This window comes from Lepidothrix coronata, unplaced genomic scaffold, assembly GCF_001604755.1.
Source record: "Lepidothrix coronata isolate B3197 unplaced genomic scaffold, Lepidothrix_coronata-1.0 Scaffold75, whole genome shotgun sequence".
Lineage (NCBI taxonomy): Eukaryota > Metazoa > Chordata > Aves > Passeriformes > Pipridae > Lepidothrix > Lepidothrix coronata.
In genome coordinates, this window is record NW_016690255.1 from 4,286,188 (window position 1) to 4,306,933 (window position 20,746).

At 36.8% G+C, this 20,746-nt stretch overlaps 1 protein-coding gene across 3 annotated transcripts in view; it reads left to right on the plus strand.

The window, feature by feature from the left end:
* CDH19 (cadherin 19) overlaps nucleotides 1-20,746 on the plus strand; it is a 113,101-nt gene that overhangs the window by 6,688 nt on the left and 85,667 nt on the right. The gene's annotated exons all lie outside the window — the stretch shown is intronic.

Consider the following 20,746-nt stretch of genomic DNA (forward strand, 5'->3'; position numbering starts at 1 on the left):
TAGACATCACTGCTGAGATGTAAAAAAAGCAAAAGTCAATATAGTTCTAATTTAAATTTTATTTATGTTCCTTATATTCACTATTATTTCCTCTTTAATATCTGTGATCTTAATTCTTGAGAAAATCTCAAACTGCAGTGAATTTAGAAATCAGACCTTCACACTAATCCCTTACTGGCTCATTGAACTGATTTAAGAAAGGATAAAAATTCAAATTTGAAACTTCTATCTCCATACTAGATTTGTGTGCTTCAGTGTAATCAATAATGAGATGTCTATAAGAATCTCTCTGTTGGTAGGGATTGGTTACATAAAAATTACTTTAGTTTCACTAATGTGGAGACAGCATCGCATCCTTGAGCCACAGACTCTCCAACAGTGAATGTTTTCCTCAAAATTCTATAACCTTTCTTACAGATGCTCATATGTGTGTTTAGTATCCAAAACAAAAAAAAAAAAAAGAAGAAATTTTTTATCATACCAATATTATAAATGTAATGGACCAAATACTGTTGATTTTTCTCAAGGAATCTCAAGTATGATTTCTATTGCAGATATCAATTCACTCTTGATCTTCAGTTTAAAGGAAAACATGTAACATGTCAGGAACATAATCTTATTATAGAAAGATCATTATGTCCTGTGGCCCATGTAAATCTGACTAAAGTCGAAAGTACAGACAACCTGGAAAGTGAGATCACTTGTAATGAGCCACTGTTAACATTGATAGCTACTTTCACTTCTCACTCTTGCAGAAATACTGTAGTTAACATTGCTTCAGCATAAGAACTCCTTAAAAAAAATCAAATTTCATTTTACAGTTAGCTAAGAATGATATTGAGGAAGAAATGAAAATTGACAGCATTTTACCATTACCTAGTAAGACTTTTTGCCATGATATCAGCAAATTATTGTGCAAGCAAAGACTGCAAACCTTTCAAACCTTTGCTCTCAGAAAATCTCCTATGTGTGTCTGAGACAATCTAGAAGACTATGTCCATCTTTTCAGGAGGTAATTTTGAGGAAGACTGTGCAGCCAAGATACGAGAGCAGGTAATGTAAACATTATTCATCTATGTTTTACCAGATGCCTTGAACATTGGATAAAGTAGCTAAAACAGCAAACTCGGTGTTAGCTACGTAGGTCTCCGAAGCAGAAATTGTTTCCCAGAAATCTCAGTGCTGTTGAAATAGACTGCTAGCAAACCATAGAGTTTAAAGACAATTTTGATGTCTCTGTGTGACCATATCACAATATCTGTTACAAATACCCTTGAGCTACTGCGGTTATTTCTACCAGTACAATATTGATGCTATTTCATAGCTTGCTTAACCCAGGCCTTTTATAATGGTAGAAAAAGAAATAGAGGAAACAGAGCAACTGTGATCAACACTTGAAAAAGTGGAGGAGAAATACTTTCTTCATTGAAAACTTTGCCCAAATTTTGAATTAAGACATAGCTTATTATAGAAATGGAAACAGAAATAAATAACTGTGCTGCACTTTTAATTTAATGTAATTTTACATATTTGTTCTGCATTTTTTCTTTGCTTAGAATGCAAAATCCTGAAACGCCAGTGTATAAAATGAGTGCGGATGTGTATTACCTATGTTGCCCAACTGAAAGAAACAAAACAATTTCAATAGCTAATAATTCATAAGCTTCCCATAGCATAATTTCAGTTACATAAAAGGGAAATTTTATTTACTAAATGGTCTTTGACATTTGAGTTCAGTTATTGCCATGGCAGAAGACGAACTGATTAGGTAATTTGCATCATCTAAATGGAATTCTGAGTAATATCATTCAGTGGGTCACTGAGAACAGAAAACTGATTGTATCCCATCAAATAAGGCTTTATAATCAAGCAAATAATACTTGGAATGTATCATTAGTCTTTACAGATACAAAGTCTGATTGGTTGATATTCAGATAAGGAATATGGACTTCGAATTTGAAAACGATGCTTAAGAGGGGGATAAAAAGCAAACATTAAGAAGGAGGAGGAGAAAAACACCTTTCAAGTGAATCCATATTTGCAGCCAAGCTTATTCACGTTAGACTGATTTGATCACCTTTAAATATTCTGTGAAGCAGCCAATAAAATGTGCCCACATTTCAAGAGGAACTCTCCAAACCAGCCTTAAACAAAATTGTATAGAAATATTTAACTTTGGCTGCCTGAAGCACCTGACATTCAGTTAGCCCTAAATGGCTGCAGTTAGTCCAAACTCTAAAATGCACTTTCATTTAAAATGTATACCAGCACTGGAGATGTGTTAAATCTGTTGAGTATTAAGTTAGTCTTTGTCAGCAGAACGTTGCAAGGATTTAAACGTATGTTAACAAATTACCTTCACTCAGAACACCAACTTGACCTGAATCTCCTGTGTTATAAAATTCAGCATGATCAAAAAAAGAAAGGAGAGTGACAGTCTAGGTTAGACTCTTTTGGAATTGTAATGTTTTCACTTTCAGTACAACTGGTAAGAGTTTTAAGAAACTGGAACATATCTTTTATTGAACGGAGTATGAAAAAATCCTGAAAATAATACTGTGTTTAACCTCTATACTATAAGGAACATATATTCACACATGTCTGTATATCTTGCCTTAGGTCAGTGTCAAAGAAGAGAGGTTGTTCAATCCTGTAAGGTACTGAGTACTCTGGCTGTGATCCAGCAAAGCACTCAACTATGTTTTTAAATTTAAGGATATGGATCATGCCACTACCTTCAATGGGATTATCCTTAAAGATAAACTAACCTTAAATGCTTTGCTGGATCACAGCCACAGTGCTCAGTATTGGGTGAATGCAAATCCAATCTGAGATGAGAGTTTTCCTTTCTGTGTTTCCAGTGAAGGCTCACAAAATACATAAAAAGTTCTTTTCAGAATAGAGAGTTCATATGATAACCAGAGTGAATAGGTTCAGAAGGGTGGGATGATTAATAAATCTTGGGATGCTTGTGCTCAAACAAACAAACTAATAAACCAGCCAAGAAAAAACATACTTTGACTTTCCAAGGTTCAGATATTCAGGTCTTTTCATATAACATAATGACTGAGTATGGACAGGGATACAGATAAAAGCAGAAGAAACCAAGCGAAAGGGTGGAGATAGAGGCAAACAATGTTCCCTATTTTCCTTTGTCAAATTTCTTTCCTGATTTTAGCTGTGGCCTCCATTACTTCCATAATTGAAAAGAACAAAAAGTCTCTATGTTTAAATGTATATGGATACCTTCACAGAATACACGTCAATTGATATCAGACAATAGAGTCTAACTAATTAGACATAAATTACATTCCTGTGGGATTGATGTTGTTCCATCTTAAAACAACAGGAAAGTAAGCTTAGGAAACAAAGAATATTTCAAAAAGCAAAAGCAAGCCTGTGCTTTTCAGCATTATATATTAAGATTACTAAATTTGTCATCTGGTATGCAAGTTTTGAACTTTCCTCATTTCCAGTCAGTGTAAAGGAGACCTGGTTAGAGCACTAAAGCCTGCTGAAGGAAGACACAGGAACCATACTTGTCTTTCAAAAAGTGAAGGAATTGAAAAGAACCTATCATATATACACTTCCACCATTCACCTATTCTTGATGTGCAGCAAGAAAGGTTTGTCCCCGTTTTTTCTTTGCTTGTTAATTATTTTCAGGCCCAACTGTCAACTGATTGGGCAAACCTGAAAATTTGTCTTCAAACAGTAGCTGTCACAACAACTACATTCAGATGGTGAAATGGGCTGTGCAACACTGTTTCACCAGGGTGATTATATAACTTGAACAAACATGGGATAACTGCAGCATCCTGGACAGCCTGACTGCCAAAATGACAGCCAAGTCCCATTAAGCTTTCTGTAAAAAAGAAAAAGAGAACATGTCCCCTAAAATAGCATACAAAAACCTAGGGCTGCTTCAGCAAACTTGGCCACATGTGGCTTTCTCCAAGGCTTGAATCATATTTTAAAATAATACGCAACACACACAATAGGGCTCCATATTTCAAGGGAAATAATTAAAGAGAGCATCACACTTTCTAGCTAACAGCTCTTATTGTAGCAATGGCCAGCTTTGGCAAAAGTCTGCCACAGTGCACCCTGAAGTACAATCAAATCAAACTGATAAAGAATTCTATTAGAGGTTACTGAACATGAAACACTTTTGAACTACAAAGTGCCCAAGCAACTCAGCATGTGTACTTTTTTTCCCCCCTAGGTGTATCTTATTCCCACAATTCAACTTCTCACCTTTTCATCATATCCATCAATTTCTTCCTTGTTGAGAAACAATTGTGTCCTAGGAATCTCTTGAACTCATCTATACCCTTTTCTTCTTGAACCTTGAACCTTGTTCTACAGCTTTATTATTTTTATAGAAGTCATGCTCTAATTTTCTAATTACTCCTAGATCCTTAATGCAAAAGGATGTTCTTCACAACCAGAATCTGTCACCAACACCTATCGGGTCCTTTCATAAACTGGAAAGCTTTTTATTCACCTCTTGAAATTTGAAGAATGCTCTCTGGTTATGCAGATACATTCTATGTCTTCACCGAATATGGGTAATGTTTTAGGATATGTTTTCTTAGCTATATTCCCATTGATCTACCTTTTTAACTACCTAATCAGGTCAGATAAAACCATAAACATGAACAGCCTGATATCTGGTTTCCATCATACATAGAATTTATCTTTCAATTTATGAAGAAAATAGATAAGACATAACTAGTTGTATGCAGTATATAAATTCATTGCCTAGTCTTCTTAAATGCCTTTGCAATTTTTTACAAAAGCTTCATTTTGTTTGACTGAAATTTCCACTTGGCTCCATTATGTGAAAATATTTTAATCTGTAGTTCATTGATCCTTGTCTAACTCAAATCAAGAAATATTCACACTTTCGAAGTCCAATATCTGTTCCCTATCACCTGTAAAAATCACTGCAGTGACCGTAGCAAGTCTTTTCCTGGGAGGCAAGTGTCCTTCAGGAAATTCATCAGCAGAACTAGAATTCTTCAGGAACTTCATCAAAGAGACTGCGAATTAAAGGCATTTGGAAAGATACTGTTTTTCTGGGGTTAGACTTAGTTCTGGACTAAGGCATTTTGGTGAAGTGCTCTACTGGTTTTTGACTATTGTAATGCCCTGCTGAGGCACCCAGCAGCTGGTACAGTTTAGGATGATCTCAAGATCAGTCTTTTATCCAAGCTCTTGGTTTGTTTGATCAAGTTTTTTTGTTAGCATCACACTGATGCTAATTCAGGTTTTCAGCACTTAAGCAAACTCCTTTGCAAAGTCATTGCTCAATGTTCACAATGGCAACACACAACAACTGAGCTCTTGATTTTGAACACAGAATATCACATTGGCAGGCTTACTCAAACTGAAGGTGCTCATTAACTCTAGAGAGAAGTCTCTAGCTGTGAATATGAATGAAGTTAAGATCAAAATGAAAGGTAAAGCCTGAGTTTACACTTCAGTAGGAAAAGAGGAACTCAGAATTTTTACAGTTTATCTTTTAGATTCACAAAAAAATGAACAGAACAAATGTCACACAGAGAATGGAGGCATGTTTAGGCGGAGAAAAGTAGAATATTTCCTTTATTTTACTGGTATATGTATATGTTTGATACAGACTTTCTGTGTGTCAGTCTCGTTGGGTGAATCTGTTACTACAGTGTAGTTCCTCTAACCTCAGTAACAAAATTAAAATAAAGCTCCGTTCTCAAGAAAACTAACAAATACCAACCATTCTGGGGGGCAGTGGAGATATTTATATTTAACTTCTGTTTTGAATTAGTGACTAAGCATAAGCACCATTTAGACTTCCACCTGTTGGTAGATAAGCCCTTTAAAAACAGGGAAATGGAAATTTACATAGTAAATGTGATGTATTCCCGACATGGTAATTGAATAAAAATTACCCCATATTAAAAACTGAAAGTGAGAGAAAATACGGTCATCAGATTTAATCCCTTCTTTGGATGTAGTTCAATGAGACAACATTGGTGTTTCAAGGGGGTTGAGGTATCTCCCTCTTCTTCCTCCTCTAAAATCATTTCTCTCATCTCCAACTTCTTCTTTCTCACTTCATATTTGCCTGAATCTCTGTGCAGCAATCCCACTTCTCTTTTGTCCACTCTGACACATCTGCTCCTGAAGGCAAATGCACATAAGAGATTGGTTTGGTTTTGTGCCTTGGTTTTTGTTTTTGTTTTGTTTGTTTGTTTTTCCATCCAGATTTAGTTTATTGAATTGATTTACTGCACAGACAGGGTTTTGATGGCTCAAGGTTGGGAAGGGTTTTACAGCGAGAAATGTTGAAGCAGCAGAGGGAGGGGAGTATACAGTCTCCTTTTTGAAGGTAGAAAGCTCTTAAGTCATCTAAGGTTTCTACATAACTGCACCACTAGAATATGACAGTTTGGAAGGGGTAACAGGGAAATCTGATGTGGTATTGCCACATAAAAGCCTAACTTATGATCAGACTTTAGATACACCTTCAAAGTTGGATAACTTAGTTTTGCCTCCAAATATATTAAAAATTTTTTTTTGAAGAACGATTCAACACTCAGCAAAGAATGTAAGACTGCCAACTTCTAAATCAAATTCCCAAAATTAAATGGGATTGATACATGAATATTTATCATAGCACATCTGTGAGTGCCTGGTTCAGGGATCTTGAAGTTTCTCCCAGAGCCCATGTTTTGCAGTCTATGAATAAGCTGAAGAGATTATTTTTGACCTTGTAGAATGAACAACTGCAGAGGTAGGAGTCTCTTACAGAGAATACTATGCCAGGAACGAATATGCTTTTGCTGAGATATGAACACTTTTGCTACAAATAAAATGTGATGCAGCGGGCTGTCTATCTGTCTATCTGTATTTTAGGATTTTAGTGGGGCTTTGCTGACACAAAACAGGAATAACATAGTACAAATCAGTCCTGTACTGAAAATGAGTGTCAACTTATACTAACACACTTTATCATATCATTCTTTATCCTCTCATAATGGAAGAAAAAATTATTAGCTTTTTGAGTACTTATTTGCATTGAGTAACCAAGTTCAGCATGTTGCCTGTGTTGATACATAGATCCCGTTAGGTTAAAATTAATTCTACATCAATTAATTTGCATGGATTTGTTTTCCTCCTTGCCAGGTGTATTGTATTGCTCTAGACTACAAAGAATATAATTTCCTGTCATGTGTTTTCATTTTTGTTTTCATATAGTCCCCCTGGATTTCATAAACATGCACATGGGCTAAGCTCATGATGCTTTCTTTGACTTCAACTCACCCTCTTCAAATCTTCTGGATTTTATCTCTGCTTTGATTGTGTAGTTCAACGAAAATATTTCTTTCTTCTTTCTTCTGTAGCCAAAAGAGGTCTTCCCCATTCCCCTTAGTTTAGTTGGTGTGATAGCTGTGCAGAGCTACTTGAGTTACCTCACAGCAAGACCCTTTGAATTGTGTTTTGTTCACATTTGGGTTTCCTTTGCTGGAGGAAAATGTAGGAAACCACTGTTCATTGTGTATTAGAGTACAGTCTTTACATTGTTACCCCATCCTTGCACTTGCCGTCTAAGGCCCAATAACACTGTTACCATAAATGTTATATCTTGCAATTTTATCTTAAAGACAAGTCATTGTAGAATATATTTGGATACTGGACAATCTGAGGGTACAATTACACTAGCTCCAGTTTGGAAATAGACTGGAATTCACACAACCTTTTAAGAAATAAATGTGTGTATTTCTTTGTAAGTAAAAGTTCAGATATTTGTGATTTGAGGGTACAAAGGAGTTGATCTCTAGCTTAATCTAAAGCCTACCGAATCAGTGAGAACACTTCCTCTGGCAGCAGCTACTTTTGTAGAAGGTCCCTTGTGCAGTATCTGTCCTCCACTAATAACCTATGCCTTGTCCTCTGACTCAGCAAAAAAAAGGAAAGAGAATCTTAATAAACAGCTGATATAGGGTGCATCCTTGCTAATCAGTGTTAAAAAACAGCACTTCAGTAAAAGATGTAAATGCATTTATAAAAGCAAGATTAAAATTGTACACCTTTACAGCTAATTTATCACTGTTTGCAGTTTCCAGTCCATGGCAAAAGAAATAACAATAAATATTTACCAAAGGAAAGTGAATCCGCATTTAGAGAATTTTAATAAATGTTTAAAAGAAAATCAGCATAGATCACTTGGCTTTGGCTATCACTTTTATTTTCTGTCTGTATTTGATGGATGTTGTTCATGCTCTTTAGCTTACAGTAACAAGCAGGTTTTTAATTTTTCTATCTTCTTTCTCTCTAGTGCCAGGCTATGATGGATGATGTGACAAAAAGATTCATCAGTAAATTCTAAATCCTGAATACAAATTAAATTAGTAATATAAGAAGCAGATTTGCATTCTCCTTTGACATTGTTGCAACTGCATCTGATACTCTCGTTTTTCCCTTTTACTTGTTTAATCTTGATAATAATACTAACTCACCATAGGGATATCTTATATTTAGTTTTGAGTACATCAGCATGCAGTATTGTCCTACTATACTTTGTGTCATTATTTGAGCTGCAGCGTTTGTATTTTTGTATTGAAGCAGCAGCAGCTTGATGACAGACAACTATCTCAGAACCAAGGACTGTATTTCAAACCAACCCCATTCCACTCTCTAAACAGTATTTATCAAACATCATGATACTGGTTTTCCAAGTACCATGTGGTTCTTAAAGACTAACCATTCATAACATACGAATCATGTGCGCCCAGTGATGAAGTGGCAACAAGTCCGGGGGCAATCATGAGAAACTTCAGGGCCGTGGGTTAAGGGATCAGAACAAGTAGTATTCCTCTCTATCATGACATTGCAAGGAATGATGAGAGAAGAAACAGGAAGAGCCAGCAGATCAATACCTGGCTTTGAGCCTGGTGTCACTGGCAGAATTTTGAGGGTTTTGATCATGAGTCAGTTTACACGATAGATCTGCTGGCAACAGGTGGGGTACAGCTGAGCTGTCTCAAATAGTGAAAAGCCAATTAACAAATGTGACACCCATGTGCAAGAAGGCTAGAAGGGGGATCCAGGAAGCTATTGGCCTGTCATCCTGACCCCGGTGCTGCGGAAGGTCATGGAGCAGATCATTTAAAGTGACATCACACTGCATGTGCAGGAAAACCAGGGAATCAGGACAATCCAGTATGGGTTTAGGAAAGGCAGGCCCTGCTTGACCAACCTGATCTCCTTCTATGACCCGGTGACCTGCTTAGTGGATGAGGGAAAGGCCACGAATCTTGCCTGCCTGGACTTCAGCAAAGCCTTTGACACCATTTCCCAAAGCATTCTCCTGGAGAAACTGGCTGCTCATGTCTTGGTGTTCACAAGGTAAAAAGCTGGATTGAGAGCCACGCCCAGAGAGTGGTGCTACAACCAGCTGGCAACTGGGCACTAGTGCTAAACAAATCTGTGATTCTATTCTATGTTATAATTTTTTTCCTTGGCTCTCCTGAAGCGCAACATTCACCTTAACAATTGCTTTCCTCAAGGTTAGGATGTCTGAGTTCCTAAAAGGTCTGATGCAGTTAAATGATTCCTTGGAATCCTTCTGAGTTCCTCTATCCTCCATGTAGAGAAAACAAAGCTTTCCTTGTAGAAAAAAAGAACAGTGATAGAGGAACTAAAGACAATTTTGATTTTTTACGCTCAATTTCTACTTTAGAAAGGAATTTCATAGAAAGGTCTCTTGCATGAGACCTCTGTTAAGCACACGTGAACACACACACTCGTGCATATATACACAATACGTACACACATACACAAAGAAGGCTGTGATGCTGATGCTTTTCTGAAGAAAGAAATAACTGTTCAGGAACTTAAAAATTGATACTTATAGAAGTCAGGGAAGATTAAGTAAATTTATACAACTAAAAACGTTACTATTTTTACCTGTTTCATCGCTGAATGTTTCAGCAAATGTGGAAGTTGTTGTTGGCAAAGAGAAGCTTAAACAAATCTCTCTTGGACCAGGAACAAAGAGATCATGCCTGTGTTCTCACCAGGCAATGGTGATGCCCTTGGGAGTTAGTGTGCTCTCCAAGGGACTACTGCTATATCCATCTCAGTGGGAATATAACTTTTGTGAAACTAGAGCTTGAGGAGTGAATATTTGTAGAACAGAGAATGGAAGAAACACATTACTGGGAAAATGAGACAAAATGGGTAAAATCTACAAATTTACAGAGAACACTTTGAATTCTTGCATTTGGGAATTTATCCTCTTAAGATAGAGAGGAGGTAGAATGATTGTCTGGTTTAATTATAAGACCAAACACAACAAGATAAAAAAAGGATGGAGAGGTGATTGAGAGCAGATCTGTAGAGAAAGACATGGAAATGATAGTTGATGAAAAACTCACCATGAGCCAGCAATGCATGCTCACAACCCAGAAAACCAAACAAATCCTGGGCTGCATGAAAAGGAACATGGCCAGGAGGTAGAAGGAGGTGATTCTCCCCTTTTACTCTGCTCTTGTGAGACCCCACCTAGAGCACTGCATTGAGCTCTGGTGTCTCCAACATAAGAAGGACATGGAATGGTTGGAGCAAGTCCAGAAGAGGGCCATGAAGTTGACAAGAGGACTGGAGTACCTCTCCTAAGAAGAAAGACTGAAAAAGTTGAGACTGTTCATCCTGGAGAAGAGAAGGTAGTGTGGAGATCTCATAGCAACCTTCCAGTATCGGATGGGGGCCTACAGGGAAGCCCCAGCAGGACTCTTTATCAAGAACTGTTGTGATAGGACAAGGAGTAATGGGTACAAACTGTAAAAGGGGAAATTTAGGTTAGATATTGGGAAGAAACTTCCCATTGTGAGGATGGTGAGACACTGGAACAAGTTGCCCAGGGAGGTTGTGAGTGCCCCAGCCCTGGCAGTGTTCAAAGCCAGATTGAATAAGGCCTTGAGCAGCCCAATCTATTTAGAGGTGTTCCAGCCCACAGCAGTGGGGGTTGGGACTTGATGATCTTTAAGGTCCGTTCCAACCCTTTAACATTCTATGAGGTACAGAGGGCACTTGATTTTAAAGTATCCTTGAAATGCAGAGGATACATATGAGTATGGTCACAGAAGTATACCAGGACACTTCAGAGCAATGAAATCACTAAGTCAGGGAAGGATGTTTTGTTGTTTATTGGTTTTGTCTGATACTTCTCATGTAGTCTGACACACAGTCCGACAGCAATTTGCTTTCAAGTATGAGCAAAGTGCCTATATGTGTAATACTCATACGTATCACAAATTCTTGAAAACATTTATTGTAAAGCTGAAAGAATTTCATCTTCAGCCAGAGCTGCTGGAGGTGCCTAGGGAAGGCAAATCTTATTTCCAAGACCTAGTCTTTCTGGGCGTTTTGGTGCCAAAGGATTATCAAAGTCACTAGGGGAAGCTCATATTTTATGTGCCTCAGGCAGAGAATGTCCAGAGAATGACTTATGGGATTCAAAGTCTGTAAAATCTCTCACAGCAGTCCTGCAGTGTTCAAGCAAGAGTGCTCAATTAAATCTATGGCATATTTTGTTTTCCTTCCTGTGCTGAGTTTGTCACATTCACAGCTGATAATTTAGTCTAATTTGAACAAAACTTACAGATAAAATGCATTCTAATCAAATTTATATTCTGTTTGTAGATATAATTAAAATATATGCATTCTTTATTTTTTCACCATGTGTATTATAGGGCCATAAAGAACACCTACATGTATCTCTTCTTTTTACTTTCTTTGGAATCTTCTTATCCCTGAGATATACCAAAAGTGTGATTGTTTCTCAGTCCACAAAGCAAATTAGCAGTTTTTTACTTCCACTCTATATATTCATCACTTCATAGTATTCAGTGTGAGTGAAGGAAATTGGGACATCATATCTGAAAACACATTTAGATATTCCAGTTTGGGTGGAAAATAGCCATCATTACAAATAATGCTTGGAAAAAAACCCAAACAACCACCTTTTTTTTCACAGTAATTTCAAAGACTTAGCATGAGCTGTTGCTATAAATAGCAGCAGTTACTGAAAATGCTGTGGAGTATATTACAAACGTGTTTGAATTACTGTACCAGTGCCATGTAAAAGGCCATATGACTATGCAAACACCATGCTAGGTAATTAAAAATAGAGGAAAAGTTGTGGGATGCAAAACAAGCTGTAATCACCAGTTCACCCATCCATTTCTGCCTCTTGAAGTTAAGAGCTTCTCGGTGATGTGAAGATAAATAAATGCCAGAGAAGGAAAAAAGAGGAAAACAAGTAGCATGCTAAAATGAAAACTCACAAAGGAAAAGAAAATGTGCTATGAAAGTTTACTTTTTCTCTTTCTTTAACTGAAAGAGAATGAAAAAGGGAAGGGAGAGTACACAAAGCTCTTCAGCTAAGCATTACAGGTTACTTCTACAAACCTGGGGAGATAAAACATATCCACTTATTAAGACTAATCTCATACCTGTTTTAGGAATACATTGAAGGTATCTAGTCATGGTTTCAGTCTCTCTTTGTCTCCAAATCAGGTAGGAAACAATTTAGCTGTCACACAGTGGGACATAGCTTATTTTGAAATATTCCTTTCTTTATAAAGTTTTAGCCAAAGAAATTGGGAAGAAAATACTGTCTATGAAATATAATTATAAAAATGATACCCTTATTTGCTAAAACCAGAACTATTTTGGTAGGCTAAAGTTGTCCCTTAAAGGGGAAGCCATCCAGTTATACTTTTGGATTTTCCAACTTCCTTGGAACAGACAGATTTAAAAAAACTACACTAAACCCACCCAAAGGAAGGAAAAAAACCTCCCAACAGCACAAAACCTTGATAAAAAGTTTTATTACGTTCCCCTTGGATCTGACAACCAATCTCAAAAAAGTTTGCATTGTCATCTTTTTAACCATTTGAAATTTTTACTTCATCATTGACTGTATAAAACATACATTGTGCACTACCTTCCCACTCCTGACACATGAAATTAAAAGAGAAAAATGAATTTGCAAAGGACCGTGATGAAAAAGGATTCTCATTTTTCTATAGATGTATGAATCCACTATATATAATGAATGGCTGTCTGGAACCCAAAGATATCCATGACAAATTTCCCCCAGACTCATGACTCCAGCCAGGCAGTGCACAGCTCCTGGATTTAGAGAGCAGTGAAGAAGGTCTCTGTGACACATAAAAGAGGCAGTTTCTATCAGTTATCACGTTATAAGACCAAGTGCCTAAGTCCTTGGCTAGTGCTTTAGTAGCTGGAAAATCCCACTTTTCATTTTACTTTTCTCGAAGTGAGAAAAGTCTCTTTCAGGAACACCTCCTATTCAGGTCTGAGAAGTGGGTCCTGTGCAATTCACAACTGCATTCATGTAGGTGTGTTGTCAGTGAGAACTGAAGTTTTAGGGGGGGTTCTTCATGTCACCCAACACCTTCACTATATTAACCTAAAATCCAAAGAGTAAACCTCGTTTAAAAGTAGTAAGCCTTTGTACACAGAAAATTACTTTGTCTATTCTGAAGCTACCATATTTTTATCCTACTATGGAAATGAATGCTGTGTTATGTTGTGTCTCAGAATTCCCGATTTTCATAGTGAGGTTTTAGCTAGGTACTTAAAGGCACTGGAAATCTGTCATTTGTAGGCAAGAGAGAATTTCATATAAATTACAACTTTAGTCAGGATAGTTTGTGTTCTGGATGTTAACAAAGGGCACAAGGGGGAAAGGACTGAGTGGAACAGGAAGCTTGTGTGAATGACTTCAAGCCTCTGGGTGAGCTCAGGGCAGACCCTGTGCCTATGAAATCATCTTCTATTGTTAGCCTGTACAAAATGTTTGACTGTAAGACCAGAGGGGAAGTAGGCTGGTTTTGTGCCAGACTACTGTTATGAGAACAGTGTATGACTGCTGCACTGCACATACAGAACAAAGAACTGCAGATTTATTTTTTCTTCTCTGTGAGAGTCAGCTTAATAATCGTTATTGTGGTTTTCTACAACAAATCGGTAGAAAAGCCTTGTGTTCAGACGGATGTGTTTCTCATGCATTAGAGAAGGGAAACCTTGACTCTCTGTGTACTGGGGGTGAAAGGAGAGTTATTTCTACCCTTGGAAAGGTGACCTGCCCCAGAATATCTCAGCTGAGATTTGCTGCCCTGGCTTGGTACGAGCCTTTACCTTTGCATGCACAATAATCCTGGTTATCCACCCTGGTGAATAAAAAAAAATATTTCTGCACATGAAAGCATATAACTTGGATTTGTTCTGAGAGAACCAATGCACTCTGAGTACATAATGGGGGGGAGGGGGGAATACAAAAGGAAAACACTTTTAGAAATGTGTCTATTAATAAACAATGATATCATTATATGCCTGTAAACATCTTATGATCCCATGTGTCAGTAAGCTCTGCACTACAGTGCTCTAGTAAGAATAAGAAATTATGTAGAAGTTAATTTAAAATAATTTTATTTTAATACATCCAATGCATTTCTTTCAATCACTGCATTTTAGCATTATCATCTGAGGGTGATTCATCAGTTGAGTTGTATTTCTGCTTTACTAGTTGTAATAACTACTCGGGTTGGGAATCTTAGGTTTGGATATTGATGGACAGACCATTTCATTTTAGATCCAAGTTACACTTTCTTCTTACTGTCTTCAGATATGAAGGTGTAAAGCTATAAAAATAGAAAGTACTTTTCACAGGTCATTTGATTCAGCTTTGGAGAAAAGAGTGTTGTGATATCGATCATGTCAAGATCTCTTCCTCTGCTCTAACCAGACCAGTTTAACATTAATTACAGAGCATTTAAAAGTCATCTGTTTAAAGAGGAATAGCTGGGAGGAAGGCTAGATGAAAGAAGTTAATAAAGTGCTATCTGGGTTGACATGCATTTTGAACAGCAAAGTGTGCTATCAACCTTGAATATGATTCACACTCTGTCAGCAGGCTCAGGAAGTGGTAGGTTCTTTTGCAGTGAAAGTAAAATGTATGCTACTTTGAATCTGAAATAAATACATAAAACAAGTATCCTAAAACATAATTTCTCTAAGGAAGTTGTCACTGTCAAAAGTCATGAAGTGATTTAGTATAAAGGAAACTCCAAATAGTTTTACTCTTTCCCTCAGAGCTCACTGATATTAATTACCTGCAGGAATATGTATATTTCTATGAAACAATAAAGACAAGGAATATTGACTCTGAAATAAGCAGTTTCATTAAGTAAATGCCTTTAGGTAAAAATACAGTCTGTGAAATACAACTCTCTTAAAGCCTTATATATGCTTGTGCTGCCACAGATCCTAAAGTGTGATTATGTGAGTACTTTCAAAGAGGTAAGGTATAGGTGAGTAGATAAATACAGCATATCTACTATGTTAAGATTTTTTTTAGTTAGATTAAGCTGATGGAGATTAAGGACATAGGGTTTTCTTTTAGATGTCACCTGAAACTAAAACTTTTTATTGCTATAAGCAAGATATGCTGCAGCTTGTACTAAATAAAATGTAAACTTCTCAACTTGGTAACTGTTTCACTTAGCTAAAGTCATAGCGTCCTTTTAAAATCCATTAAGCGCTTGCCAAATTCTGAATAAACAATATTCATAGACACAAAATTTGGGTGGCTTATCATAGCAATCCCATGTTTTGGTAAGGTCCAAATGTAGCCATATATTGGCTTGTAAATTACAATTAGTAACATGATTCTTTGCATCAAGTGAATAGATAAATAGATCATATCTGGGTAAATTCAGTTTTGGTCTCTGTATTTGCAAGAGTATGGTCAGCCTGACTTATTCTGGCAAGTAAATATTAGATTATACTTAACAGTGAAAGTCATGCTTTGTCTTTACTGTTACTGTTTTCATGAGAAAAGAAGTGATGCAGTTTTTTTTTACTAGGTCTCTAATATCAGCTCGGGTAGTTTTTTTATGGATTAGCACATAAAATAGTGAATTTACAGTAAAATTCTATCAGAACAGTCTTGAATTCATTTTTTTAGAAATTGTGTCTAGCTGTATTAAAAAAAAATAAATCTGGTTATAGTGATTCAACTTGCAGGTTACACAAGCTATAAACTCTCCATAGACTCATAGAGTATCTCGAGTTGGAAGGGACCCATAAGGAACATTGAGTAAAACTTCTTGCTCCTCAGGAGAGTAGCTTACCTTTTTATGCAGTGCTATTCTCCTACTGAGGGGTCCTACTGAACACAAGACACTTCATAAACAGGAAAAACATCCCATTCTGGTAGTTGATAACTGTGGATCATCTCTATATAAAGAGGTCTTCATCTTAAAGAGGTGTCTGAAGTCCTCTGGATAACCAGTAATGAAAAACTTGGTGGGTTTTTAAGATATTTTAATTATTATTATATTTTTTATTCTATCAAACTAGATGATGGGGAAGCATTTACCAGTCTCTCAACAGTTTTTCAAAATGTTTTTGATCTGTTTGATGACCAGTATCCTTTGGTATCAAGGATTCTGCTGAGAAAACAACGTTTGGTGGAAGATAATGTAATGAGAAAAATTGGCACATAAAAAGTAATACACAGCAGGGTGAAAACTTTGCACCATGTCCCTATGAAGTAAGATACCAATACACGTTATTTTCATGAGATCACTATTCTTTAAAATTAAAAATTTTGATTGAGGATATAAAAGAAAGGAAAAAAGTTACTGTTATTTGCAGAGTTAGAACAGTTACTCCATGATTAATTTTAGTGTCACTGGAACTCACCTTTTAGATCCTTCAATCCTGCTCAATCTTCACTGAGTACAGTTCTTTCTAATATCAAAGCATGAACAGATGGATCCTCTCTATTTATAGGGTACCTGTGGTATTCTAAAAGATGTATTTTCAATAGCTTACTTTTTATATTCTAGATCTAAATATAGTAATCAGTCAAATAATCTGCATTTTGAAAGAAGCAATGAAAGAAAAAGAAGGGCCATGAAGATGATCGGGGGGCTGTAGAGCCTCTCCAGGCTGACAGAATTGAGACTGTTCAGCCTGGAGAAGAGAAGCTACCAGGGAGACCTGATTGTGGCCTTCTGGTACCTAAAGAGATCCCATAAGAAAACTGGAGAGAGACTTTTTACAAAAGTATGTTGTGATAGGACAAGGGGGAATGGCTTCTAAATGGGAGAGGGTAAGCTGAGATTGGATATTAGGAGGAAATTCTTTACTGTGAGTGGTGAGGGACTGAAACAGGATGACCAGAGGAGTTGTGGATGCCTCATCCCTGGAAGTATTCAAGGCCGTGTTGGATGAGGCTTTGAGCAACCTGGTCCAGTGGAAGGTCTCTCTGCCCACGTCAGGAGGGTTGGAACTAGGTGATCTTTAAGGTCCCTTCCAAACCAAGCCATTCTATGAGTCTATAGTCTAAGTCCCCTAAGTCCTCTCAACACTACAAGTAAAAAGGCATCATTAGCTGGCCATCAGCCCAATATCAGGGTGTCAGAGGCATGTCAGAACAGGTTCTCAGTCTGAAGGTGAGACTGGCACCTGAAGGGGATATTTTTACAAATGCTGAGTTGACAGAGGGCAGCATAATATATTTGCTATTCAGATATTTCCTGTTAATGGAACAGGGACTTTGGTATTGGGCATACGATTCTGCTCATTCTCATCAGGATATATTCTTTCTACTTGAATGGAAGATCACAGCAAGATAAGTTTTATAAAGAAAAGCTTATACAGTCAAAATGAAAATTGAATTCTTACAGGGGAAATATTTTAAAAATAAAAGCTGTAAAAGTCTCCTGAAAGTGAGATTCAGTCCAATCTGACACAATAAATTGTTTTACTGTTGAACAGAGTCCCGCTAACAAGTATAGATTACATGTGTAAGACCCAGTTTTGCCTGCAGCTAATGTACCTAGAAGATGTATTAACTGTGCAGCTCTCCTGCTTGCAGGCAGTAGAAAGAATTTTGTTCTATTTAAGTAGAGGGGAAAATGGAAAAGAATATGAACACTAAAGCTTAAAGACAGACAAATATTCAAAATGTTTAACACCAGTAACTGACTTAATGTTCCAAATAGTATAAAGAGGATACATCCTTAACTACAAGTAAAATAGGTGTTATTATTTACTCAAATAAAAAGGAATTGCATTAACCACTGATATTAAAATGCCAGACGGGGGAAGCGGAGGTGTGCTCTGTATTCTGCAGCACGCCACCTTGGAACTGTTAGTACTTCATGCTGTAACAAGCTGAAAATGAAGTGCAAACTCATCAGTGTAATTATTTCTTCTCTTCCTTTGTGGAGACTGTGCTGAAGGATGGACATCTTTAGCTTAATCACTGATTACATTTGTTGCCTTATGAATCTGTAAAAGAAGTGTAGCAAATCTATTGCTATGCTGAGTCGTCAGGAGCCCCAGATCCTTTTCTCAAATTTGTAGCTCTGCTATATGAAAAACAGAAAACTCACTTTTCCCTGCTGGTGGTTTGAATTGCTCTAATTTGTTCTGGTAATGGCTCCAGATGTCACAGTATAAAAGGAAGCCCAACCCAGCAAAAAAGATTGCCATTCTGACCTTCTATTGAATTCTAGAGCTCTTGCCCTTTTATGTCTTCTGAACAAACCCTGCACTCACAAACATGCTGAATGGAGTGGAAAAAGCAGCTTGACTCTTGTGAAAGAAGTTACAAGCAGAGCTGAGATGGCCGCTTGCCACTTTCCCTGTCAGGGTGACATCTGCCACTGTTTGCTGAGCTTCTTTTTTGGGGGGAAAATGAATCTTCACTACAGCAGGGCTGACTGTCCCTCCCCCCGCACCCCTGCACCTTTGTTGCTGCTTCTTTTTTTTCAGAAACATTTTTATTTTTCCTTCAGCTTTTGGAGTCAATCTTTTAGGAGAGATGACAGCTGTATCTTAGAGGGCTTTTACCTCTTCAGCAAGATCCTGATACTATTTATTTTCTCATACAATAAACATTTAGTTTATTATATTTACCACTCTATTTGTCTTGGCAAAAAAGGCCAGCAAAGTAAATCAAAATTAATACAGACAGATGTCTCCTTGCGTTGATTACAGTCCACTTACATGATACAGGCAGTCAACTTCCACATGATTCATGCATCTTAGCCTTTTAAACCATATTTTTGCTTAATTGATCTTTGCCATGTTCAAGACAATCTGTGTGAAATTCTGTTTTCCTGTTTGCAGGAAGAACAAATCTTAGCAATATTGATTTTGGATGCAAATAGGTGTGCATGTGTATGCACATGGGTATGCATTTATGTGTGTCTATAGATTTTTAAGGTCTTGACACTTACTTTACCTCCATCTCTCTTATTTATATAAGCCCAAACATGGCTCTGCCATAAAACCAAGTACAGAACAGAATGTAGTTGCGGTTTTCACAAGCAGAGAAAGGGTCATTAAAAGAAAAATAAGAGAAAAATTCAAAACCTTTGTCTGCTTGGTGAGGGTGTAAGTACCCTTGGCAACCCAACCAGAGCACAGACTTTGATTTGTCCTCCTAACTGTCTCAGATGTACTATTCAGCATCCTCCAGGGCAGAGACATGCTGCTTGGCAGAGGGCGTGATCTCCCAGTGCTACATGAGGCTGTCTGTATTTAGTGAGTGCAGAAAAAAAAGGAATAATCACCAGACAGGAGACCAAGTGACAGTCAAAGATATAATGTGCGAATCACCCATAAGAACATTTTAGAAGCAGACTATAGCCCTTGCTCATGTTAATTCATATTTCCTCAATTAGAGAAACCCAACAAGCATGTACAGTACTTTATGATTATATTCAGCAAGTAGAATTACATGGACAGGAATTTTGCTCAGTATAAAGTATTCAAGTGGAAAACCTTTCTTTATGTTGAAATAAAAAGCAAGACAGAATTAGAGACTAAAGTTAAAGCAGGCTAAAAATATAAAGGATTTTAGAATATTGACTTTAGAACCTGTCTTGGACATTAAAACAGAGCTTAGAAACAACTGTTGAAGTCTTTTGATCTTCCCCCTGAGATTTCCCATAGAACACACATGGGAGGAGAAAACTCTCTACCATGGAAGAAATGTGGAGTTTATTTTATATTTATGTTTGCAACTTTACATCTATCTTCATGTCTTTATTCTTTATATCTATATCACTGCATATTTTAAATAAATTTTATCTTCATTAGGCTAGATCGCTCCTTTTGGGGTTGCTTTCAATTTATACAGAAGAAGCAATTAAATATTCACATATGGAGTTGTTCTTTGGTTTCTGTTCTTATTTTAAAATGGAATTCATATAAAAAGTATGTCAATTATAAGGTTTCTACTTTGGATCAAACCCACAATGGACAGATTAGACAATGTAGAAAACTGAGACAAACTTAGTTATTCACTCATCTCCCTGACTATGCTGGAGTTCAAAAAGACCCACAGTCTACTGAAACCCAAAATAAGAGTTTAGCTATTTCATCTTGTAACTGATATGATCTTTAGTCAATTAGCAAAGTGAGTTTCCTTTTCTTTGCAGAGTATTGCTGTGCATTGGTAAGTATTTCTTTGTTTGACTTCGGTTAGAAACATATGTGTTGAATTCAATTATTCTTTCATCAGAATAATTCATATTTTTACAATTCAGAAAGCATGGTAGGCTCTACATAAATGTGAAATATATTTATTGTCAGAAAAACAAAGCTCCATGAGATTGCACAAAAAATAAGAAAAAAAAGAAAGCAA